The sequence below is a fragment of the Cupressus sempervirens genome, chromosome 7, assembly GCF_028749045.1.
Source record: "Cupressus sempervirens isolate cs-2001-9-10 chromosome 7, ASM2874904v1, whole genome shotgun sequence".
Classification (NCBI taxonomy): domain Eukaryota; kingdom Viridiplantae; phylum Streptophyta; class Pinopsida; order Cupressales; family Cupressaceae; genus Cupressus; species Cupressus sempervirens.
Window position 1 is genome coordinate 324,229,367 of NC_143124.1, and position 27,281 is coordinate 324,256,647.

At 33.2% G+C, this 27,281-nt stretch overlaps 1 pseudogene; it reads left to right on the forward strand.

Moving 5' to 3' along the window:
• LOC149546719 (cell division control protein 2 homolog B-like) lies at window positions 1–24,417 on the forward strand (annotated as a pseudogene).
• The last annotated feature ends 2,864 nt before the right edge of the window (window positions 24,418–27,281 follow it).

Sequence of the window (27,281 nt, forward strand, 5' to 3'; positions counted from 1 at the left end):
ATGGATTCAAATATTTATGTCTTTGATTCGTCAGAGGTTCGTACCATGGCTTTCTGTGAGAATGTCAAGCCAGAGCAGTGGAATAGAATTTTGAACCCGCTAGATGACATGGCCAAAATAGCAGTGAGCAAGACCATTGGGGAAGGTGTCTTCGATTATAGTTACACGTGGAGGACAAGAATTGACATCATCGGCTCCTTTATAGGATGTATGGCCAGAGCGAGAATTAAACCTGAAGTCATTATCCAACTTTGCAACAGCATTTTTAACCCCACATGGAGGAAAGGGCTTAAGTAGGTCATCAGAAGTATTGATGGGAAACTTCATATTCCACTGCCAGAAAGGTATATGGAACTCCCCCTGGCTCTCTAGAGCTAGAGGTTGTGTTTTGTCACCCCTCACTAGTGGTCAGAGAAAACTATGCCTTCTATAAAGAATGACCAAGAATGGAGGCCAGCATTCACTTACTACTCGAATGGATGGGGATAGTGGCAGACGAAAACAAATTATGGCTGATGAACTACCTTAATGCCTTCAATGCCTACATCAAACTGGGGTTAACCTTTGAGGATTTGGATGCCCTAAACTTTATTACGCCCAATATAGAGAAGTCTAGCAAGGAAAAGTTTGACTTTGAATTCCCCCCAAATTTCTAGGTGGACAACCCCAATGAAGTGGCAGAAGTCATTATGGTGTATCGAAGATAAGTGAAATCAAGTCGGTGTATACATACCATGGGTAAGAAAGGGTAGGATATTCTCAGTAGTAATAGGGCATGGTTAGCAATTTAGCATCAAAGTTAGTACACTAAAGACTTTCAGCAGTAGTATTATTATTTTAGGTTATGTATCATCTTGGTATATGTTTACGTCTCTGCTGTTTAAGGAGATTTTAAAGCTCCTTCATTTTGTATTAGCTTGTAGGAACTTATCAACATATATATTGATATACTTGTGAATAGTAGAATTTGATGTATGTGGTTGTTCGTTTTTGGTTTATGGTTTCATCTCTACTGTTTTAATGAGATTTCACAGCTCCCACATTTTGTATCAGCCTCTAGATATGATTAATAATATAATATTATTTCGACGGTGTAATTTCTTCTATTTCTATTGGCTTTATGTTTCATTTTCATTAAGGATTGTGAATGGGCATAAATTCTGATTATGGGACCCTTACTGGTGATGGTTTATGTTTTCATTAATAAATCATACAACTAGTTCAGGGGTAATTGACTAGCATTATACTACTTGGATTATGATTAATTAGATTAGGTTTTTAACATTGCTTTATCTTGGTCTAGATTAAGATATAGGAGAAATAGAATGAATAGTCTGTGGCTCCTTAAATTTTCTGGGGATTCTTAGAAATGGATGAAAGTAGCAGACTAGATTATTATGAGGAGGAGTATCCCTATTTATGTTGGGGTTCGATTTACCTTATGGATTGAAATGTTAGGGTATCTGTTGGCATTGGTTCTATATTGTGGGCACTCCTCATAGTTTATTATTACAGGTGGATAGTAATTTGTCCACCTCACTTAGTTTTATCCAACTCAATCAATGTTTGAGTTAATAGTGTTATATTGTTTTTAGTGGAAGGGTAGCTCTAGAGGTGATAATGTTCGTTTAGCTTACATATTATCAAGGAGGATCATTTAATTCTTAGACTAGATCCTTTTTTTTGGGAAAACTTGTTTCGGGTTCCTATTTTAGTAGGTGTATGTCTTTTCGAGTTTGGTACAACTTTCTTTTACTCAAGGATTATTAGTTGAGTATGAATTTTCATCTATGTTCAGGTTTATTATAATGTTTAAATGATAGGATGCTCTCATATGGATTCTTCTAAATGTCTCATAAAGGATTCTGCTTAACTCATAAGTCTTTTTCCTTGTGGTTTTACTAACATTTCAATGAATTGTTCAAATAGGATTATAATATCCAAGATCTTGTTTGAAGAGATCCTCTAATATCTAGTCAAGAGGCGAATGAGAACTTGTAGGAATGTAATTTTATTATTCTAGACTTCAATGAATTTGTTTATACCATTTTTGGATACTTGGACTTAGGTATGCCCCTTTTAAGCTGTAATAATAAAGGACTACGGTCCTGAGTTAGACTAGAGGTTTTCTTTCCCCATTCTTTCCTACCAGTGCCCGTTTGAATAGAGGAATGTTATTGTAATTTTTATTATTTATAATATATCATTATGGGCTCTGTCATTTACCGATCAAAAAAAAAAAGATAAGTCATCCTATTATCCAAATATATAAGTTATGTATGGTTTTTAGGCCATAAATATCTATATAAGGCCTAGAAACAACATAAAAATAATGAACACCAATCAAAATAGCTAGGAATGAATGCACAAACTAATACCAAAATGTTCTCCTTCTTCTCCTTCTAATTTGAAATGACCAATTGATACAAGTTATTTATAACATTTTAGGAATTTAGAAACCATCCAAATTCCCTTGTGACCTTCCATCTTCCTTTTGCATCATATTTTTCATATTGCCATATTTTATGACAATATTTACTTACATATTTGACAACTTTTACAATTTTGTCTTTCAACCTTACATTATTATTCAAAATGACTCAGATTAATTTAATGCATCCTGAATGGCCAAAATTAAATTAAATTGATCCTATTATTAACTTTGGCTTCCTAGTATTCATGTCTTCTTAGGTGCTCCTGCACCGTACTCCCAAGTTTGAAAATTTTCCATGTCCCATGGAAATGCTCTGGTGAGAATTTGTAAACAAATCTATTGACTCTTTACCTTCATCACTGGATTGATGCCTCCGCTAGTTCCTCTTTATCCTTTCAACTATTACTCCTATCTATGGATTTTATTTTGGCTGCCTCCAAGGTGCATCTCTCATCTAAAGTCCACTCCTCCTAAAGTAGCTACAAACACCAAATTTTATCCCTCACTTGGGAGTCCTCTCTTGCCTCTCTCCTCAGTCTCTTGGTAACACAAAATGGACCATCTCCTATGGCCCTTTTGGTAGACCTCCATGTCCACTTATCTGCAGCGAGTGAACTTGCACTAGTTCAACCAAGTAACTTCACAACAAGAATCAAAATACCCAATACTATATGGTGCAGATTGTCTTCTATCCACATGCTCATAATCTTCTGAGCTCTAATACCAATTTGATGCAAGTATCATATTAAAAAACAATAATAAATGGAATCCATGTTGATCCCTTCAATATACATTCAATAAATTTATGATTTAGAGGCATCTCATACGGTAAAACAAAATATATGATTCAACAAGTTTATCAATATATCTCCATTCACACAGTTTGATTTCTATATCGGATTATTTTATTAATAATTTTTGTTCTCAATATCTTCTTGTAAAATCCTTTGGACTAGTTGTTCAACATTAGTCCTAAAATATATCCAAAGCTGAGCCCAATACAACTATTCCTTTACATGTTATGGTCTCTGTATCGAAATCCATTTTTACTATCATAAACCAAAAAGGACACATGTAACCCTGCATAAAAAATCCAATATCTTTCATAAACCAAAACTTAGTGATCCTAAAACAATTTTATGTTGAGCCTTTTTAAGTTTATTTTCCAAATATGTAACCCATTCATTCTTCCAATCCATAAATCATTACATGCATGCAAATTTATGCCCACAACTCCATTGAAGATATTAAAAAAAATAGTTTCTACTAAAAGATTCATAACTTCCACAAATATTCATAAAAATAGCTCAAACCAAAAGGAAATGATTACCATTTGTATGTATATATCCAATGAATCTAATTAAAGGTCATAATTCATATGTATGTGTCAATACCAAACACTGTAACATGACTGTTATCAGAGAATCTTAAATGTGCAAACAGACACTTTCATTAAAATCTGCATAACTTCCTCAAAATTGAATGAAATTAATCCAAACCAAAAGTATAATTAAGATAAATCACCCTACTATATAAATATATAATTTATATAGGGTTTATAGACTATAACTATCTATAAAAGGCCCGGAAACAACATAAAAATAGTGAACACCAATCAAAATAGCCAGTAATGAATGCACAAACTAATACCAAAATGTTATCCTTCTTCTCCTTCTGATTTGAAGTGACCAATATGAGTTATTTATAACATTTTAGGAATTCAGAAACCACCCAACTTCCCTTATGACCTTCCACCTTCCTTTTGCATCATATTTTCCATATTGTCACATTTTTTGACAATATTTACTTACATATTTGACAACTTTTACAATTTTGTCTTTCAACCTTACATTATTATTCAAATTGAATCAAATTAATTTAATACATCATGAATGACCAAAATCAAATTAAATTGATCATATTATTAAATTTGGCCTCCTGGTACTCTTGTCTTCTTAGGTGCTCCTACACCAATAATTTATATAATTTAACCATTTTTATGAACTTTTTAAATAATTTTGTTTTTCATTTTATAGTATTGTAGCGTTTTATTAATGAGGAAAAATATGTAAAAAGTACTGCAAATATTTGTGGTGGTATGTGATATTGGATTTTGGGGAATATATATGTTGATACTTTTGATTAAATATTTATAGAGTCCTTGGATGATATTTTTCAACAATGGAAGTGGTTCACACATCACAAGAGGAAGGTTAGGTAAAAGTCATTTATTTGTGGTGCCTGAAAGGACTACCCTCAAGACAGTGGTGTTGGGTGTGCAACAAAGGACCATAATAGTGTATTGTTGAGTGAGAAAACTAAATCTTGGAGCACAATGATAATCAATGACGATGAATTCGATTGATCCCTAGGAATTCATGTAAGTGTAAATCATATATATTCTTAGAATAATACATTCATGGATTCTCTTAACATCATTTCATGCTTGGCTTCATGAGCAAGCATCTTTTGGCATTAAATGGTAGCATGATTAATTGAAAAATACTTCACATCTAGGAGATTTTTCATGATTTATAAGTTGCCTCCAACATCTAGTACTTTCCTTCAAAGATTTTTTCATAGAAAAGTAATTTGACAATCTATTTCAAAATATTAATATGTCTAGGTGTAGCTTGCAAAATTAATCATTTCTTTATAAGTACAATAATGTTTATCAAAGTCATTACCCAATGGTGTGCAAACTCTTTATTTCCTAAATTCTGGAATCTAATAAGGTAAACACATTCATAGAGGAACATGTGGTTCAAAAGGTCTTTGATCTAGGATCAAAAGAAGGGAATTGGGTTTTAAGCATTAAAAATCTCTACTAAAAGATTAGAGGCCATTTTATAACACCTTTTCCTTCTCTTTGAGGGAGTTGAATTTGGGGATGAAAACACCCTTTGTACGAGGTTAAATGTACACATCTTCCTCCATACTTTACTTTCATCTAAAGTGATCTAAGAGTGGAGCTTATAAATATTTAGCCATATTTTCAAGAAACTATGACTAAGGACATACTCTTGCAAATATTATTTCTTGTTGCTAATATCGCTAGCCATGTTGATTTCAAGAGTGTGATCAAATAATAATAAAAGGATGTGGTTTCCCTAGTTGGTAATTGCACAAGGTGAAGAAGAATAAAAAGGAGTTATCATTGAATGAAATTTAGGTTCTTTAAGCTGCATTTCCCCAATATCATGGTATTAAAATTTTCCACCATGTAAATTTTCTTGTGTTTTATTGGATTTTATGTCATTTTAGGGTTTATGGAAGTGATCTTCAGGACTATAGAGTGAAGGGTTTAGGATTTTATGTCAAAAACATGTCTAAGTGTTGAATAAGACCTATTTTGGTTTAATTTATTGCTACCTTTTCTAACTTAAAGATGGGTGAACTATCATAATTAGTAGGGGGCATCAATTTTAAATTGTAGCACTTTAATAAACTAAGTATTGAGCACATTAATTTTTCCATGTCCTAAAGTGTATTTCCCTAAGTCTAAACCCATGGTCCCAACTACTATTTTCTACCAATTCATGTGTTTAACATTCATGTTACGTAGTTCCCTTTGTTTCCTTCATTGAATGTTGACGCCTCATTCCTTTATTTGACCCACAGTGCCATGCTAATGTCATGGTTTGACTCTTTTTTAATTAGAGGATAGTGATTGAGTATGTCATTTTTCCCTTGTTAGTTGGTCAATGGTATTTTTGAAATCCTTATGTTATGTTTTTCATCCCATTTTGTTAAATGTCAAGTTACTAATATGTTAATCTTTCAAAACATGTTGAATTTCAATGCAAATATTTTGATTTTTAGAAAAGGTTCTTGGATGATATTTCATGTTATCATTTTCTTAAAGGATAAAATGTTACAAGGATCAATTACTCCGTTGATCATGTGATAAAATGTGCTTGATATTCAACCAAAGTGATATTATTAGATGTTTCCATGTGTTACTGGCTAGTGAGTAACTAAGAGATAGGACCAAGTGGATAATAGTCAGCAATGGTTGCTTGGAATTCTTTACTATAGTTGTTGATTGCATTAAAGTTCCTCATAACTAAAGTGCTTATCTTTTAGTACATGGGAAATTTTGTTATGATCATTTGTTGCAGATGAAAAGTTAATCCAACTTTATTGGTCCGTATGGTTTTTCTATAGTTAAGTTATTGGAGAGATTGATGGTCCTCAAGATCTTGTAATAAAAGTTGTGTGATGTTTATTCTATATGGGATCACAAGATCTTGCAACATGTACTTAGTTGATGGAGTTTGAAAAGATGTAGACCCTAGGGTGCTAACATGTTCCTTTCTATGATAAGGTATCTTCATATTGGCTAGTTCTTTAGTTCACTTGTTGATATAGTAGTTGAGCTCAATTTGGTTAATTTGACCAGTAGAATGTTGAATGTGTTCAATGGTTGAGCTTTAAATTTTAGAATTCAAATGTTTTTGATTTATTTATTCACTTGTGAATTAATGACAAATAGGATGCAAAGGTAGTTGTTGCAGAAGTAAATTAAAAATCCTGTTTGATCTATTTTTTATTCATTCTACATTCACTTGAGATTGTAATGTTCTTTGGAGCTATTGAGGTGGTTAAAGGAGGTTTTCATGTGTGAAATTAATGTTTTTTCATGATTTAGACTCCTAATTAGGGTTTTCATCCTTCTACAATTATCTTGAAGATTGTATAGTTTAATTGGTGTGAGTTATGGGGAAAAGAGTATTTTTGAGTGTCGAAGTATTGTGGGGCTATGAATTGTTTATATTGATTAAGGTTTAATGGTGAATTCTTGATTTCATTAGGAAGCCCTAGTTCTTTTTGTGTTTAAATTATTGATTAGAACCATATTCTAAAAGAATTCCTCCAACAAGACATCACTCAAGCTAGAGGAATACTTCAAGAGAAATATTTTTGATGATTTCTTGGACATATTGAAGCACTCAACCAATAATAGATATTCAATGGGCTGAAACTAAAGAAATTATGATAAACCGATGAGGGTTTATATTCTCAATTCATACATATTAGTTATGCCTTTGTACCTACAACTTGGTTGTAATTATTTAGAATGTGGTATTGAGCAGTCCAATTTAGCAAACCTAGAATCTAATGCTTGCAAATATGGCTTGGGGAAGTTGGTGGTTCCAAATGTACTCATGGATACATATATGAAACTATTACTCACAAAGAGGCATGACCCAATGGATAAGGTGGTAAAGGATAATAATGGAGAGCACACATTCAGAATATGCTAACACCTAGAAAGTAGTTGGATTCTTAGAGCGTGGAGATTTAGAGGTGTTTCCAATCCAATATGCAGAAAAAAAAAAAACTGTTGTAGAGGTCACCTATTGCAAACCCATTTTTCCAAGACTAAGAATACTAGCTACTACATCGCTCTTAACATTAGGGACCCATTTTCCCTTGAGGATTTTTCCCTACATTTAAGAACCTATTTTTACTCTTGGTGTCAGGTTTTTGGAAGGCATGTTGATGTAGGATCATCTTGAGTTTAAGGACAATCTTGCATCACCCAAAAATATTTTTTTGTTCTTTCCTTTTCAGTAAGGTTATTTTAGTCTAGATTTACTATTTGTGGAAACTTACTTTTTTTAGTAAGTTGGTCATATGAGCTTTGAATGTTCTAATTTCATAGGTGGAGGTTCATCTTAGTTATATTAGCTTATCACAAGAGATTCAATATCATAACATGTGTATTTGGAAGTAATTAAGATCTTTAGGTACAAATTCTTTGAGCTCAATTTTGAAGACTTAAACAACTCTAAAACAAGGTTGAACCCCAGCTAACAACACTTACACAATTAGGGCATAGAAGATTAGGAGCTATCATTTATGGAAACTAGTTTTAATAGCCAATCACAACTATCATTTAAAAGTTATGGCCTCGAGAAATTGGGCTAGCTAAAATTATAATTTATAATTATTTTGAGATGATTCTATGTAATAAATATGAAAAAAAAAAATTATTTGTGGCTTGGTCAACCTCAAGGGTTAGGGATAAATTTGTATAACCTTCCTAGGTGGTGGAAAATATCCTATATGAGGAAGGCTCATAGTGTAGCCTAGGCAATTTTGGGTACTAATTCGTACCTTTGTCTTGCAGAATATTGTAAAGAAAACATCTATGTGGCTTTACATATTGTATTTCTAAAAATATGTTGAACGGTTGAACCCCAGCTAACAACACTTACACAATTAGGGCATAGAAGATTAGGAGCTATCATTTATGGAAACTAGTTTTAATAGCCAATCACAACTATCATTTAAAAGTTATGGCCTCGAGAAATTGGGCTAGCTAAAATTATAATTTATAATTATTTTGAGATGATTCTATGTAATAAATATGAAAAAAAAAAATTATTTGTGGCTTGGTCAACCTCAAGGGTTAGGGATAAATTTGTATAACCTTCCTAGGTGGTGGAAAATATCCTATATGAGGAAGGCTCATAGTGTAGCCTAGGCAATTTTGGGTACTAATTCGTACCTTTGTCTTGCAGAATATTGTAAAGAAAACATCTATGTGGCTTTACATATTGTATTTCTAAAAATATGTAATTCCATAATTTTGGAGAGAGTAAGAAACCCATTTTATATTCTAGCAAGTTGTTGTTTAGCCATTTCCATGATCCACTATTGTTGCTTATCCTCTGAAGTTGTAACTTGAATAAGTTCTTTTGGATCAAATGGTGGCGTTAAAGTGGAACTCCTTCTATTTTCCTCTTCTGAGGCCTTGGCTGATCGAGTCCTATGACTTAGGGAAACATTATCAAGTTGTTTCTCCTCTTCTTCTTCAGCTTCAAGCATGGTTTCAGGCACCTATGTAGGAGGAGTATCCTTTTTCTTCAGTTTTCTCCTATGTGACCCTACCACAATGGGCTCAATCCTGGCCTTCTTAGATGTTGAGGGGGAGGCTTCTTCCTCTTGACCTATCAGTGGCACCCTCTGTTCTTCCTCTTATTTTGGCTCATGATCCTATCCTAATGGAGGCATTTACTCATCTCTTTGACTTGGGATGCCTACTCATCTTGAGGCTCTGCTCATTCAGGGCCTTGTTGCAGTTGTTGAGATGGTTGGGTTGATTTGTTTTCTCACTACCCTTTGTCACTCTCTTATTTTTGTTCTTTTCTTTATCTTCCCTAGAGTACTCAACATCCCTCTCATGTTGATATATTATTTCCAGCCTCACTAGGAATTGAGCAGGGAAGGTTGGTACTATGACTTTTGCACCTTTACCCCTAGTTGGGCATGTTGTGGCTTGAAGAAAAATAGCCTAGGGAACTGGATCAAGTTTTAATAATTTCTTGATCCATTCCCTTATCAACTAGACAATAAATCGGGCTCTATTGTTGATGTCCACATTCTCATCCCTACCAATTTATGCATTCATTATGGGCTTGTCATATATATTATTTGTGTTGTACAATGGGTCTAAGACATCTTTTGTGTCTTTCTCAACAACTTTTAATGAGATCTTCATCTTAAGTGCCTTTTCTGCTAAATATATAGTCATCCTACAATAGTCTCTAATTTTGACATCATTGTCATCTATGGCATTCATCTAGTGATCCTCTAATGCATCTTCATGCATGAATTGCTTCCCTGTCGAGTGGTGCACCCTTCCAATATTATCAAAGTATGGGATATGGGATTTGTACTCTTCCAAGGGATACTGATCCCATTCTAAATCAAAGTTTTTTATATCCTTCTTTTCCTTGACCTCAAAGGAACCTATGGTGATCAACCACACCCATGTCTTCTTGTGTTGTTTCCTCACTCTGTCATATGTAGATGTGAGTTGCTTGGTGATCTCCAACCAAATGAGCCTATCAGAAGGATATCTTGGGAGCTTCATTGGGTTCACCTATGTGCCAGGTACCCTTAGGTATGTGAATGTTTTGAACTGGGTGTAGTAGGCACTAAAATCTATGATTCTAGTTGTTGCCTCTACTAACATCCGTTTAGCATAATTACCCTCTATGAATTAGAAGATTGCAAATATAAAACTATCATTCACTATCTTGTACTCCTTGTTCTAATCTGAAAGCTTCTTCTTCACAAGCTAAGTGTATTTGACATAGGGTCATGCATTTTCATCTTACATGCTACCCTTTTTGTAAAGTGTTGGGTAGTCGGTCATTCTAGTCACTAGTAAGTACACCATGTATGATGTCATGTAAAATATTGGATCCACTTTTATGTCTACCAGCTGCTCATATAGATTATCACTGAGGATAGTAGCCCAATCCATTGGCATCTTGGTTGTCCTAATAGTCTCTATGAAGTGCACCATCCAAATATTAAGATGTCCAATCGCCGGTAAGCCCATGACTCTAGCTAAAAGCACTATGGCATATCCAATGTCATTCTTCATATAACCCCAAATCATTTCTACCTTTTTGAATCTACAGCCTACCAGTGTTCTATTAATCAAGAAGGAAGATTGAATTATTTCTTTAGCTTGCTTTTCATTCTATCTATACCATCTTTCTACCTTATCATAGGTCATCTTTACATATTGATCAACCCTTGGAAGATGAAACACCTTCTCAATATTCCTCGGCCTGAGATCCAGGATGATCTCCCCTGTCACAGACTTGACAACCTTTTCTTTTGGAACATAATGTTCTGCCAATGTCATAATTAACTTAGAGGATTGTATGGAAGTCAAATGTGATGTTACATTCACCATCCCCGACCTAGTCATAGCTGATACTATTGCAGATCTTTCTTTAGGTTTTTTGCATATTGTAAGGAATGTATTCCAGTTAATATGTTCGAGCTTAGTGTCTTTGATTTATGCATGTGCATCTTGAAAGCGAGATTTCTTTGGTGTTCCTTGGTATTTGAAGACAACAAGCTTGAGAGCAATATTTTCTACCATTGATGACGATGATGATGTCATTACATTTACACACAAGAAAAAAATAATCTAGAGAGCTAAAAAAATCACCTAAAATAAACCCTAGTTGTCAAAAAACCTAACCCAAATCACCAAAATAGTGGAAAAATAGTTCAATCCCCCTAATAGCCCTAGATTTGCACTTACGCACCTTCATAGGTGTGCTAGGTGCACTCAAATGTTTCCTCAATAACCATTTTGATGCACTTGCGCACGTGCACACCTTGGTGAGGTGCGCACATGTGAAGCAAGTGCGAAGGGGGGGAAACTTAGTCCAATGTTTTTATGTGCACAAAAGGTATGCACATGTGCACCTTGATGGGGTGTGCATGTGCACACCCTTATATATGTCTTTGTTGATTTTTTAGATAAAGGTGTGCATGTGCTCACCTTGGGGAGGTGCGCACATGCACACCCTTCCTTGGGTTTTATTTATCTTAGGTTCTACGTTTCATTGTGAAAAGGTGTGCACATGTGCAGCTTGAATAGGTGTGCATGTGCGTACCTTTTCTTGTCTTTGTGCCTTAGTATTTTTTAGGTGTTAGTTTTAGGATTTTTCTGTTGTGTTTGAACGGAGGTGTGCACATGCGCACCTTGGATAGGTGCACATATGCACACCTTTGGTGTTGTATAACTTGTGTTTTGTTGCAAATTTAGTGCACCTAGATAGGTGTAGAGGTGTGATCGTTGAAGATGCGTGAAGAATGATGAGGAAAGGGGAGGGGTTCCTAGGCTTATATAGGCCCGAGGTCAGAGTGCGTACCCTTTGGAGGTGCACACATGCACAGGTGTACATGTGCACATCTTCAAGGGATGAAGAGTGCACACTTGCACATTTAGTGTACTTGCACACCTAGGATAGGTGTACATATGTGCTAAGTGCACTAGTGTGCTCTTTACACAAAAAAACACTCCTTATCTCCAAAATTTGCAATTTTGACACTAGGGGGCTTCTCAGTTGGAGACAATGTGAGACGCAGACTCTAGAAGGAGTTCCAAAAATATCCTAGGCCCTGGACTAGTGGTTTGGGAGACAAGAATTTACTAGGGTGTCCCCATTTCAAGGAGAAATGGGGCATGCATTATGAAACCACAACAATATCTTAATAGTGGCTTATCTACTTTACACTTTGTTCATTATGTATATTGTGTTGTTCACTCCTTCTCTCCAAAATATATGTGATGCATTATTCTTGAACATCATTTCTCTAGCTACTTTAGTTGTGGATATGTTCCTTCTTTTTGTTATTCCATTCTGATGATGTGCCTTAAGGGTTGAAAGTTGTCTCTTTATACCATTATCCTCATAAAATATGTTAAAATCATTTGAAACTAATTCTCCACCTCTAACTAATTTCATGTATTTAATCCTCAAACCATATTCATTTTCAACTTTATTCATAAATATCTTAAACTTCTCAAAAGATTTATATTTCTATCTACGAAATGCTACCCACATCATGCTAGTAAAATAATCTTTAAAAAAACATAAAATACTTTACACCATATAGGACCGCTCATATCTATATGTACAATATCCAACTTTGTTGAAGTAGTAAACATCTTACTTAGAAATGAACTTTTCTTCTGCTTTGCCAACACACATTCTTTACAAATTATATTAGAAGGTTTCATAATCTTTGGAAAATATATAATTTCATATGCCATAGCCAATTGTCATCCACTTTAGCAACCAAATATGTCATCTCTATAGGGTTTAATTGAAATACATTGCCTTTTGTTCTTGTGTCAATACCAATCAATGTACCATTCTTGTCCTTGATAATGCAACTCTTCTATGTAAACTGCAACTGATATACCATGTCAACAAGATGTCCAACACTCAAAGCATTATATTTCTATCCATCCAAAAGGTAAAAATCCTTAGTATTGTTCTTTCCATCAAGAGTAATAGATCATATTCCTTTGATGTGGCAAGCTGCATTATTTCCAACTCAAAAAATCCTTCCATCATAACTATTGAATTCAACAAATTTGTTCATATCTCCCATAATATGATCTAAATAACCACTACCTATAATCCAATCAAAAATTTTATTTTCAACATGTGATATGAAGGCTTTCTCTTCTATTACTTCTTCCTTTATTTCTTTTTCAAGATTTTCTTCCTTAATTGAAGAAAATCCTATCTCCTCATCCTTATCATCACTATCATGTAGGAAATTTAGCATTTTGAATTCAAGCTTATCATCCTCATTAACAAAGATTCAAACCTTTGGTATTCTAGACTTGAAAGGATTTCTAGGCTTAAACTTATTTTTTTCTCTTAGGACATTTAGATGAATAATAACCAAACTTTTTACATGTCTAAAAAACAAGAATTCTATTACCTTTAGGTTCTCTCTTCATAAACAATGTAAGTCCTTCATCAATATTCTTGCCTTCTTTCTTTGTAGCTCATTCTCTAGCATAATATTCACTTGTACTAGCACTCCTTCTCAAAGTAGGTTTTTTTTTTTTGTATACTAAATGAAGTCTCAACTCTAGGTAATCCTTCATTCTCTTTTATCCACAATTTAGAGGACCACAACTTTCCAAGAAGAGTCTCTTTTGTAAATTTAGGTGTACAAAGAATAAATTTTTCAATCATTTGTGCCTTCTAAATTAAATTAGGTATCAAGATCTTCAAAATATTCCACACAGTCACATCCTCTATCTTAGTTCCACCACAACTTCTAATTCCTACAATAATCTTAGATATCCTACTAAAGTATCTATCCTCTTACAATTTAATCTTCCTACATTTTAGCATCTTGAAACATACATATCTAACTCTACAATCTAGACTTCTTTGCATGTTCATCATCCTCAAATATCTTTTGTAAAGCAATCCAATTTTAATGTAAAAGCCTTGAAGATTTTACCTCTAAAAATTTAGATTCAAAAAGAGTTGACAACAATGCTTCTTTAGTAACCATATTTTGCATGAATATGTCTTTATCACTTTTTTCACAAGTTACAATATTATTGTCACCTATTATAGTAGTTGTATTCAATGTAACCAACTAAAATTTTAGACCCATGCATAATAGGTGAGTCTTTATCTTTTCCTTCTAGCTATCATAATTCACTCCATAAAACTTTGGACTTTTGTTGAAATAAGCCATGGATCTCCTCAAGTTGCAAAACTTTTCCTTCAAGAACCTGATGCTTTGATACCAACTGTTAGAAAGTAAAGCCCACCAGGATAATTAAGAGGGGGTAGGGGGTGAATCAATTATACATTAAAAATAACTCTCAATATCTTTGTTAATTATAAACATGTAAACAATAGATGCAAAAACCATATGCACAATAACACCAGATATGTTAATTATTGAAACCCTTGATCAGAGGGAAAACCTCTATGGGAATGATGCCCATAAGATGAAGTTTCTTGTGAAAGGATAGATCTTGTTAGGAGCTAATGAAATATAATCAATATATATGAGTCCCTTTTAGGAAACTTTAAAACCCTATGAGGATATTCCAACCTTGTTAGGATTTGTACCAACCTTGTTAGGAGTTGAAAGGATGACAAGTGAACCCAATGTTAAAACAGCCTCAAACTATCCTCACTAAACAATCTTTCGGATAACATATCCAAGTTCTAAACTAACCAAACAAAAAATTCTTTACCAATTCAATTCCTTTGAAGCTTACATTACATCCTCAACATCAATATATGCTCATAATTTGTGTCCAAACTTTGCATAACATATAACATGTGATATCACTAATCTAATTGCTACACTTACAACCAAGGGAAAAAAATTCCCTTTATACCAAGTCATAAACAAGCATTGAGTTGGCCTTGACACTTTCTTAATTTTCAATGAATAGTATAGGACATCAATAAGATATTACAATACATGTTACATTACAATTAATACTTCCCATAAAGATTTTTACAATAGCCAACATCCTAGGAAACATATGCTAAACAATCTTCACATTTCCTCACAGAATGAACATCTGATTTTGCCACATTAAATAAAGTTTTCTCAACATGTCTTCAATCATAATCCAATCCCATTGAATGATATTCAGCCTCACTGAAAAGACACAATGCAATTAACAGAAATTGTCAACTAGAAATTTGCACTAAGAATAGTCTCCACAAAACTTTATGTAAATCACGTAAATCTTCAAATTGCTTTCTGTCAACATAGACATAGCATAAGAAAAATTTCTCAAATATACCTTCAAGTGTGCATAACACAACTCATTGACCATGAACATCACTGAACGAATCTTCCTCTGCAACTCTAGCTAAACTATCCAAAAAATGGATATGTTGGCATCAATGACAAACATTGTCAAAAATGCAACACATAAGATCTAAATCATCACTTTGGCATACTGAAAAAATCCCCCATACAACTACATCAATCATTCATAATGGTCAACATATCTTACGCATTACATAATAAATGATAACCCATTTTCTCTAAAGAAATTTCACCCTTAGCATCATGTCAAAGAAGTATATCACTTCCCCTTGTTATCAACACATTCGTACTTGAAAATATTGTTAGTGTTCTATGTTACATTTGATTTGTGAGACCTAACAAAACCATACTTTTGTATCCCCTTTAGGGACCCATCAACTCCTCTTTCAATTCAATATAGTCAAACTGATTATCCCTCATTAGCCTTGTAAAGAAGACATACAGATCGTTAAAATCACCATTTTCTTGTAGATAAGGTATCCCACTTGAAGAATCCCTCTATAAAGAAACTTTTCTATCATCTTTGAAGTCAAATAATTGTAAATAAACCCAAATCCTAAAACCAACACTACACCCTTTCTTTGTCCTATAGATTTTCTCCTATGCAATCAAATGAATCTATCCTCCTCTTAGGAACTATTCCAAAAAAAATCCTCATTCTTTGTTCAATATATTTCAAAATTTTAATAGAAATTTTGAGGTACCTCATAAAATACATAAGGATTGTAAATTATCATTGTAAATTTAAAATTCCTTCAACATAAGTCAACAAACTTTTTTTCCATCACTTCATTCTCTTTACACCTTTATCAACCAATTTGTTCAAAAAAAGTTCTCAACATTCTCCTTCAAATAAGGGTAACCGTAAGTATTTCCTAGGAAATTCCCCCATCTTTATCCTCGAAAATATTACATATTTGCCTCTATAAATCAACAACAGTATTATAGAAAAAATATTTGACTCATTCCAGTTAATACGTTATCCTAGAGAAGCCCCATATCTATCCAAAGTTACTTCTATCAATCTAGCTTCTTGGATGGAGGCCCCACACATCAAATGTGTATCATAAACAAATTAGATGTTTGATAGAGGATCAATTCCTAAATCAATGTTGATTCCTTTCCATAAACTATATTCCCTTTCCTTTATAATAGATATTCCAATTACTTTTGCCAAAATTATAAATAGAAAGAGGGAGATGGGATCCCCTTTCCTAATGTCTTTCATAGTTTTAAAGAGTCCTTATAGGCTTTCGTTAACCATAATGGAATTTTTGGGGGTAATACTATAACTACTTTCCACTTCAAATAATCAACTCTTAAACCATGTTGATTCCTAAATCATGTTTTCTATTAGTGTCAAATAGCTAATCATTCACAAGGTAGGGTTGTCGAGTTATCACTAGGACTGAGTCATCCTATATAAGTTGAGATAAGTATTGAAAACTCGTATTTATTTTAAGTTATGTGCCCAATAGTAGTTATTGTCAAGAAAGAATGAGGTTACCAAGTACTCTAGTGATTGTCAATTTTATCAAGGGCAGGTGTTGATTCTGATTAATACAACAGCCAAGTAATCCAACATATGCTGACTGTAGTTAAGGCCAAGGGATAGCATGATTAAAAAAATTATGTTGAGCATCAATACAGTGTTAGTATTGAGTAACACATTTTTTCATATTTGTTTGGAATGGCACTAAATCTTATGTAAACTATTTTTATTGAGTTGGAATCATGTCTTATAGATTGAGGAGGTAATCAAGGAGTTCATTTCACATCAAATAGAAGATCACCAATACCTATGGGAGGTAATCCACTAATCATAAAATTGCAAGGACTACGTGGAAAAAGAAATGATTCTATATTGTTGATTGGAATCTAGAAGGTTCACCCAAATAGCTATTTAAGGAGGGTCAATGATCTAGTTTGTGTGTCTGAGTATCTATGGATGAAAATTTTGGTTGTATGCAAAGTTTTGGAGGTGAATCAAATAGAAGAGGCCAAGAAGTGCACTAAATAGTTTTGTGTAGAGAAAAAGAAGATAAATTATAGAGACGTGATAATACATTGGATAGATAATATTTGATATTAGTATTGTAAGTCCATACTAAAGGAGCATGTACTAAACATTCTAACAGGTGTTTCGAGGTTTAAATCTCTTAATAGGGTAGCTTTAACATGCTTTTGTAAATCTCTTAGCATAGTACTCACTTAGTTGTGATGTAAAAATCCTTTAATCAAGGTAGAACCTAGTATTTTTTTAGCCTCTACTAGGATTGGCCCCTCATAGGGTAAATCATCAAAACTTATCAAATATTGTTGCCTTAACATGCACACTTTATTGCTACAATAGTGAAGATTTTATGGGTGTCATCCCCACCATAATTTTACCTTCACCTTGGAGGGTTTCTACATTAGCAAATCATTGTGTTAATATGCTATGTGTTTATGAGTTTTCATTCATGTAGTTAGAAGTTAGATTTGATATTATGTTGATGTGAATGATTACATTAGTGTAAGGTTAATGTTCAAATTAGGGTTTATGTAAAGATATCAAATATTTTCATGTTTAAAATAAAAGAATTTTTATAGATCCTTATTCACCCTCCCCCCTCTCAATATCATGCTTTCCCTATTAGATTTTCAAAATTTGGTATCATAGCAGTGTACTCTTGGTAGAAGTCTAAGCAGTTGGGAGTTAAAGATCATGAAGATGGAAGGTTGTAAACTAGGAAAAATCATTGAGAATCAGAAGATTGATGTTCAACTTGCATATGAGCAAGTCAACGTTATAAAAGAGACATTAAGAAAATCCTTGAAAAGATGGAAGTTCAACAAAATGACACCCAATACAAAGAAGAGATTATTGGAAAACTATTTTATGAAGGAAGTTCTAGTGAATATGATGCATAATTAGTAGATCTATTGGAGAGGAGAAACATTTTGAATGAGGAAGTCAAAGAATTGAAAATAGAACATGAGATACAAGTAGTAAGGCTATGTGAAGTGACTGGACAAAAGAAAAAGGATGAGGAAGATAAAGCAAAGGTCGAGGAAGACAAAGCAATGGTAGAAGATGATAAAAGATAGATGGCTATAAGACTTGATGAAAGGATCAAGGAAGTACATAAGCTAACCCACAATCAGTTTGACATGATTAATTAGTTGCTAAGTGTAAATCATGAGATTGTAAGAAAGGAGTAAAAGATTGCAAATTTGAAATTTGAGAATGACAAATTGGTGAATGAGTTGAAGGTTGAAAAGGAATTTTTTGAAAGGTTGAACAAACCTAAAGAGGCCATGATATTTATTAATGAGAAGATGAATGCACCAAGGATACTTCATGACACCTCTGGACTAGGCTATATCGAGTTCCTATCAAGTGTCAATTAAGGAGAATCATCAAAGAAAGGAAAACAAAGGGATGTGATTGCAAAACCAAAGAACAAGAATCCTATGTGCTATCACTATGGAAACCTAGGCCATACGGCAAATGTTGCAAAAGAAAAATTGTTAAGTCAAACTCGAAACCCAAATTCAATGGTTATTGTTTCACCTGCAACAAACAAGGTCATCAAGCACATGAGTGTAGATCAAAGGTTAATAAGACAAACTATTTCTAGATTTGAAGGTTATTGATATGCATGTCAAAGGTATGGTAATACCACACAAGATTGTTGATATAAAGAAAAGAATAATTGGACACCTAAAGGTGAAGAAAAATCACCTAAGAAAGGTAATACCATAACTTGGGATTATAATACTTGGGTTAATTGTCAATGTTATGGAAAATACATACACATTGCAACAAAATATGCTAGGATACATCTCAGATAAAGATCTAGAAACTGGACAACTTTTGGACAAATATGTTTCAATTATCAAAAGGTCAGTCACCTAAGCAAGGACTGTATGAACTGAACATCAACACCTAATGTTGAAGTGAACAATGAAAAGGAAAACATCAATGTTGAAGAAGTAAGGAATGCAATGAATCAAACATGGAGGAGGAAGTTTGATGGAAGCAACAATTCCAATGGTGAAGTCGTGATGAATGAATCCAATGGATTAGATGATTTCCCCACCTCAAACTAAAAAAAATAGGTATGTATGGAACTATGTTTCAAATGGATAAATAATACATTAGTTCCTAATACTATATGAATGGAAGTCCAAATCAGAATAACAGATGCATAAGGAAAAATCTAAGGTTTCAAAAGAGAAGTGATTTTTGGTGCCAAGTTAAAATCTAGTGAAGACCGAGTCTTAGTATTGGACTCTAGTGAAGATCGAGTTGCAGTATGTACCGAGCTATAGACTAATGTATTAAGTTAAATGTCAATATGAATTGAGTCATGATATTAACCAAGAAAAATTGAAAGTAGTGTGTGTGTGCTAAATTTCACAGAGTTGATAGAGACAGTTATAAGTAACTTCACTATGTATGAAACATTAATTGAATACCTAATTTGACCATGTGAACCTATATAGTAGATTTTATCAATCATTTCTCTCAACCATCAATTGAGAATTTATAGAGCAAGGATCTAGGCAATTAAAGAGCAAGTTTGATCAAATTTGTGAAAGAATGCAATGTGTATTGTCAACAATACAAGGTTAGTTGTGTAAAGTTTATTGTAAACCAAGTTGTGAAGCTTGAGAATTCAAACCCTAGGTACAAAATAGCATCCACAAGTGAGAAGAAAGTGACATTAAATGAAATCAATGCTCAAATTGTTCAAAATGAAGCTTGTCCTCTATCAAAATTCAAGGCATACCCTGACATCGCATTGAAGGGAGACTCTTCTGGCATGTTATCATCAATTCCACCTCGAGTGATTATGGTTCATGATGTGAGATCATGTTACATGTGCAATAATAATTCCCCACTATAGGAGATGTTGTGTGGGATAAAAAAATGCCAATAACCCAACAAATCACAGAATATATCGATCAAATGACTAAAATTTTTGAAAATATAATGGGTGGTTAATTTGACGATTTCAAATAGAAGATGAGAAAAAGATTTAGAATCCCTAAGTTGGTTGTTGATCAATATTAAAATAATGTGTGTTGTATTGTTGATGCTAATTATACTTATTTTCAAGCTATTATACCTAGAGTCATATAGTTAGAACCTCTCCATTATGAGGTTAACATTGATGAAGTTTCATCTACTATAACTGCATTATTGGATGAAGAGATGGATAAGAATGATGAACCATTTGGCACTTATGACATAGCCAAGGTTAAAATGCAAATGAAAAATAAGGTTCCTAAGATGAATAGGAAAATAAAGAAGATGATATAAAGTTTAGAGGGTACTTTTGGTAAAGCACCACTATAGATAACAGAGGGAAAAGGAGAAGATTTGAGAAGTGAAGAAGAAGAAGGTAAAGGTAAGGAGTTATTTGTTGCTAAGCCTAATACAACCAAGGATAAATAAGTTGTTTTAGTTGAACCAAAGGTGTAGAAAATTTTGAATAAGGTGGATATTAAGCCCACAACCACACCACAAAGGGTAAAAAGATAGAGATCTAGAGTAGCTAGCACCCCAATTGTCGAACCACCAAAGAAAGGTATAGTAAATATCACCAGACCCATTCAAAAGAAAATTTATACGAAAAGGGTAACAGATACAACAGAGGCCAAGGAGATCAAGACAAAGAAGAAAGCAAGAATAAGGTTGATAGTGAAGCCTAATGATGATGAAGATGAGGTATGATGAAGATGAGGTAGAGAGAACAAAATCTTATGATTTGATCCAATTTAGAGTGGATACACACAAGAAGCCTCAAGATATTGATAAAGTATGTGAAAATATAAGGAATACAATAAAATTATTAGGATGATAGTGAAGCCTAATGATGATGAAGATGAGGTAGAGAGAACAAAATCTTATGATTTGATCCAATTCAGAGTGGATACACACAAGAAGCCTCAAGATATTGATAAAGTATGTGAAAATATAAGGATTACAATAGGATTATTAGGATTCAATTTCATGAAGTATGATACCTTGAGAAAGGTTGATAGGGAAAAGGTAGAATATGTTGTTGTTGACATGATGCTCAATTTCAAGTACACACTAATTGAATTAGGCCAAGGACTACCTAAAGAAGTGTACAATAAGATTGATGCAAAATGAAAATGGGATTTAACAACAAAAAGAGAGATGACAGAGGCTACATTAGCTCAAGAAATGTTTAATTTAGGAAAGCAACATATATCTATACCATTAAAGGATTATGCCAAAATTTTATACCAAAAAGAAGGGCCTATATGATTTTAAAGAATAAAATTGAAGTTGTACTAGAAAGTGGGATAACAATTTTTGGTCTAATGCTTGTTGCTGAGGAGAAAATTGATGAAGAAGTGAAGGAGACTGGAGAAGTAGAACTTGATAATAAAGAAGGCATCTATGATGATATCAAGCAGTTAGTAGATACTATACATCAAATGATACAAGAAAGTAAGAAACAAATTGATATAGTCACAATAGAGGATGAACCAATATAACATCTATTGTCATATGTGACAAAGGCTAAAGTAGAGCCAGAAAAAATTGGGAAGACTAAACAAGAAATAAAGGAGCAAGCTCCTAATCTAAATCCAATAAGAGACACATTATTGGACCCCAATCCTGTCATTGTGCAAATTGAAGAATATGCAAAGATCAGAGGTCAAGAGACATCTCAATAGGTAATTGTTAATATCATTAATACATGAATAATTCCTATTGATAGAAATTTTCAAGTACAAATAGAACAAAGGATGATGCTACTATTGTTAAGCACTAGAATGTGTTGGAAAATGAAGAAACTAATGCACAAGATGGAAGTACTCATGTAATGTTGAGGAAGAAATGATAGAAAATTATTTGAATGATCAAGTAGAGAAATATATTATTGGCGAGGAAAGGCCACAAGCCTCAAGACCTCTCATTGAGGGAACAAAGGAGGCACAACAACAGAGTTCTCTAACTGAACTCAGATATACAGAAGAGAAGAAACAAACTAGAGAGCCTAGGAAGGGTGAAGAAGCAAAGTTGAGTCTCAAAGACCGAGTTTGGAGCTCCAAATGCAAGTATTACAAATCTCTCTAATTGATCATTCTAATCATTTTCTAATGAGTGAGGAGAATATTGATGAAGAAGTGAAGGAGGTTGGAGAAGTAGAACTTGATAATAAAGAAGACATCTATGATGATGTCAAGTAGTTAGTAGAGACTATACATCAAATGACATAAGAAAGTAAGAAACAAATTGATATAGTCACAATAGAGGATGAACCCATAGAAAATAAAGGCTAAAGTAGAGCCACAAAAGACTATTAATGTCATGTTGAGGAAGAAATGTTAGAAAATGATTAGAATGATCAAGTAGAGAAATATACTATTAGTGAGGAAAGGTCACAAGCCTCAAGAGCTCTCATTGAAGGAACAAAGGAGGCAGGACAACAGAGTTCTCTAATTGAACTCAAATCTGTAGAAGAGAAGAAACATACTGGAGAGCCTAGGAAGGGTGAAGAAACAAAATTGAGTCTAAAAGATTGAGTTTGGAGCTCCAAACACAAAGATTACAAATCTCAATGTCAAGCTCTAGCACTCTAGGTAAGAAGATTAAGAAGAAACAAGGCTAGTCCCCACACTACTACATTTGGACCCAAATTGCAATGGAATGTCATCGCAATTGTGATTCCTAACCATCACCCTAGCAAAAAGACCATGAATTGGCTTCTATCAGATCATTAAACTTTTACTATCACAAATTGTGATGGGGAGGTAATCCATTGTAATGGTGACGACTGATACTATAGTTTAAGCTTCCAATCAGTCATCACAATCACAACATCAATGTGACAGTTGCATTTTAGAAGTTTTGTTCATCCATTGGGACTGGTTATAATAATTGTGACATTTTTGTAATGGATGTGTTGTGCAAGTGACGACTAGTCATCAAAACATCTATCGCAAATACAATTCCTAGTCAAATTATTTTTTAAAAAATTGCTTTTAACCACCGTCCACAATAATGGTGATGATTTGGGTGTGGCTCATGAAAATGAGATTGCTTACATTTCTATGGAGTTGATGGATACAGACTCATTGTAACTCATCAAGAAAACTATTCATGGAGGATCATTGATATATCCATATAATCATGATGAGCATAACTAGTTATATTTCAAGAACACTGATAGGGTCGACTTGGTGAAAGGGCTAATGTAGGAGATTTTTTGTGGTGTGGCCTACTACCATGACATGGGCATTGCACATAGAGATCTTAAGCCTAATAATTATCTTCTCACTATAAACAAGGCAGGAGGCATCAAAATTAAGCTTAAAGACTTTGCATTGGAAAAGATGGCAAAGGATAAAAAGAATTGTGTGATGGAAAGAAATGAGAAACAATCTATGTCCTTGGGGTATAGACCTCTGGATAATTAATGCAATAAAAGACATACAATTTTTTTGCAATTGATGCTTGGGCACTCAAATGCATATTTGCAGAGATGGTCATAAGAGAGCCCCTATTTTGTGGTAAATGTCTAGAAGAGAAGCTAAGTATTGTAGTTCAGCATGTGGTAGGTTCTACTTGGGAGATGATAGACAAATGTGTGCAACTTTTGAGCAATATTTTTGGATGTGGCAAATGGAGGTCTGGTTTACAGAATTGGCTTAAAAGCATAGCTAAAATTATGGGATGCTCAGTAGGCATGGATTTTCTCTTGAAGATGTTGGAGGTGGATCCCAGCAACAAACTAACACCAATATAGTCCCTTCAACATCCTTACTTCTCCTCTTTCCACACTTTTTAATTCTTGGAGTGCAACACTAATGTGAGCTCTATAGGCTACAAGACTTCTTGCTTGCAATCTATGGGTATTCCAATTGTGGATTTCAAATAATAAATTTTCTTTTTTTGTAACATGGGTGAAACATTGAAAAGCTTTTCACTTTATGTTACTGATATTCTATAGAATGCTACTGTCAATCAATCTCTATCTGTATGAACTATCTATCAGTTTATGATTGTCAAGAATGTTCTTTTACATCTATGTATAATTTGAAATGTGCCTAAGGGTGTTGCAAGAAAGTGTAATAACAACTTGAAAGCACTCTAATTATAATTAGAGTTAGCCATAGATTACATTGTATAGTTTCTCTAACTCTTATAAAGATTTAGGTCTTAACAAGTATAATATATCATACAAGAAAATTAAATTAATAGTTAGTTGAAATCTAAATTTAGTGTTAGTTCTTCTAAAGGTTTATTGGGTGTTGTTAGTGCATATATACAAGAAGGTATTACAACTTGAATTTTCTTTTGAAAAAAATATTAGAATTGTGGTTTGGGAGGGTAATAAATGTTCCTCAATATTCTTTAACAAATCAACATATTGCAAATCAAATGAAGCTACAAATTTTCATAATGTTCTTTGCTTATTCACTCTAGTAAATCAAATGTTAAGTGTAGAAATTACACACCATCATATGTGTGATGGGCTTATCTTTCCTCATGCTCTAGTGATCACTCAAAAAACTCCATCAAATGCCGAGGGAAGGGGTATCCATCAAAGATGTCTATATTATCGAATAATATACCTAAAGGAGGTGGAAGCATCCAGAATTCCCTGGACACAAACTACAACTTATTTGCAAAGCAAGTTCAAGAGCATACTAGGTGTTTTCGTATTGAGGAGAATATGGATTATCATATTGTAATGAATACAACTGGAAAAGGGTTTAGCTCATTGACTAAGACAAACATACTCAGTACCAAGAATATTCTGATAGACTCAACAAAACATAATTCACCCATAGCTACTCCTCCAACTAGAAGTTTCTTTAAAAGGATCATCACCAGATCTATTAAAAAGGAAAGCTTTTTTGAGCCCCAAATTCAATTCTACAAGTCTTGGAGGGTAGGCTTCTGTAAAGAAAAGTATAAGTGAGTTGCAAAATAGATATGGTTCATCAATCAGAAAGAAGGATTCAAAAACATCTATGATTGAACAAAACAACTTTTCCATTATTTTTTTATTTCTCTTAGTGTAACATGGATTCCTTTGAATCACTTACATGCCCTTATTTGAAATCATTTTCTCATTTAGCTTTGAACTTCATGTGATACTCATGTCCTTCAATAGTGACTTATCACCATTTTTAATTTTGTTTACACTATCACTTCATTTTGTAACTATGAAAATCATTGTTTTCTCATTATTTGGTTGTCCTTCTCCATTGTTGCTCATAGTCTTCCATGACTCGTGACTGTGATAACAACATTATCACTATTCATACATTAATATTAGATGTTTAAAAGGAATAAGAAACCTTCTTTATAGAAAAATGTTAGTACCTAATCTAGAATGGGATGATTGTCTAATGTTTGAGTGGGTGTTATATTTTAAAACCATTTTTATTTTCTAGATGGCCTATAATAGCAAATAGAAAAATAAAAAAATAAACAATCCACATGCTTTATTTTTTCAAATAGAACTATATGGTGGATCAGCATATAAAGAAATATAATTCCATTGTAGTGAATTATTCTTTTAAATTTGTTATTTGTAGATCACTATTTTTTCCAAAAAAAACTTTACTTGCAAGATGAAAACTCTATTTATTACATTAGTGAATTTTAGTTCATCCCACATTTTCATAACATAGCAAAAACATTTATGCATGAGAAGAACATATTTGGCTACTTGACAAGGAAACGGGAAAATAAAAAATAAATAAAGAGTAAAAGGAGCAAAAACTTACTCTCAATATAAGAAGAAGTTGAAGAGGACTCTCATGGAGATGCTACCCCATTATCATATACTAGGTACATGAAGATGAGGTGGAAGCATCCAAAATAGCTCATAAATGTATACCTATTTCATATGGTTAGCTCTTAGTATTTTTAATGGAGGATGGTATATTATCAAATAATATAATGTTAGATTGGAAGAAAAAACAAAAATTAGTGACACTTCCATTGTTATTCGTTAAACTATTGGAAAACAAATCTTTGATACAATCTAATACATAAACAGTTGCAATATTCACTTTCATTATTTAGGTGAATAGAGTCATCTCTCTTAATGTAAACAATTCTTTGATATGTCTAGAAATCCATCCAATCAAAATTAAAAAATCGATACTATGATGTCTAAATTTTACAATAATAGATAGTTCCAAGAACATCACTGAGTAAAAAGGCATATGAAACTGGTGTTACAATACAGTGAACATACATAAGAGTGATCATGCAACAAACTACCACACTAGTGCGACTACTTCTGAAAAATGTTTTGCAAAGATTGAGATGGAAAAAGTAATGAATATATTACAATAGAATATAGGATTATATTTATGACCAACTTAGTAATCTTCAATTAGAACCAAAAAAATGAGCACATATAAAGTGGAAAAATGCCATGCTTCAAGAAACTATTAATTTACGCTTGCATGAAAGGACATCAACTTGTAGAAAAAAAATGAAGATAGATGACTTGAGGATAAAATATAAAAGAATTAAAAACCAATAGATCTACATAAAGCCATTGTTTTTTAAATGCACATCTACTTTCAAACAAAACTATCGAAACTCAAGCAATAATGCACACAGGACAAGGCTAGATCAAAACTGAATTTAGGTATCTATTCTTTTTCTACATAAAAACTGCTCTAG